At 43.4% G+C, this 913-nt stretch overlaps 1 non-coding gene across 1 annotated transcript; it reads right to left on the bottom strand.

Annotated features, from left to right (window-relative positions):
• Window positions 1-569: 569 nt before the first annotated feature.
• trnas-gcu (transfer RNA serine (anticodon GCU)) lies at window positions 570-651 on the bottom strand. Its single transcript has one exon. It is a non-coding gene; the product is annotated as a tRNA-Ser (tRNA).
• Window positions 652-913: the final 262 nt, after the last annotated feature.

Below are 913 nucleotides of genomic sequence, written 5' to 3'. Positions count from 1 at the left end.
CTTGCTTCCCACATCTTGTGTTTATCTGTGCCTTATGTCCAGCATTCATCAATGGCGAGAGCAACGGGCGAGGGAGAGACCAATGCGTAAGTCTCTCTGTGCCCATGCACGGCACCAATATCGGCAATTCGCCACTGTGCATTTACAGCTAGTTCTCGGTGCTCCTACACCCATGCCCTGCCCCTTTTGAAATATCTCCATTGTTTTGTGCTGTCTCTCTGTGCTCTTCTCACCAAGATGAATCACTTCTACTCAACCTGCTCCAGATTTCATCTGACAAAACAGTCATTAAGAATCCCACTGCATAAACATACACTTCGCATCTCTAGTTATTTGGTGTTCCTGGATCTCTTTCATACAATAAGAAGTCACAGCAGCTTGACTTGAAAAATAAAATCGCGTTCCTTTTCATCATCCCAATGCGATCTACATTTCAATGCAGTTTAGGCAACTGGCTCAAAGTATTCTTTGAGATTTTATAATAGCGTCGATGCATATAAACTGACCATTGGAGTTCCAATTTCAATAAGACAGGGGTGAGCGTACAAAAATAGCAGCCTTAGAAACAGCGACGAGAGTGGGATTCGAACCCACGCGTGCAGAGCACAATGGATTAGCAGTCCATCGCCTTCACCTCTCGGCCACCTCGTCACATAGACCCAGAACGCTATGACCTTATTAATAAGTGAATTATATAAATTATGCAGAACAGCAGATATTTCTCCCTGGTGTTGGTGAAATGATCAATAGTACAGTACGTTTCCAAGACTATGGTCTGACCTCTGGGTTGTGAGGCAAACGCATTCCCACTCTGCTCACAGTGATTTGAACAAAAATTAAGAAAAGACTATGTGACAAGTTCTGTTGAATTCTGTGAAGATTTGAAGTCAACGGAATGAAGAACCCGAGAAAG

Source organism: Chiloscyllium plagiosum, unplaced genomic scaffold (assembly GCF_037043375.1).
Source record: "Chiloscyllium plagiosum isolate Xiang-an unplaced genomic scaffold, Cpla_swu_hap1 HiC_scaffold_42, whole genome shotgun sequence".
Classification (NCBI taxonomy): domain Eukaryota; kingdom Metazoa; phylum Chordata; class Chondrichthyes; order Orectolobiformes; family Hemiscylliidae; genus Chiloscyllium; species Chiloscyllium plagiosum.
Note: the sequence above shows the minus strand (reverse complement) of the source record. Positions and strands in the feature narration are given on the sequence as shown.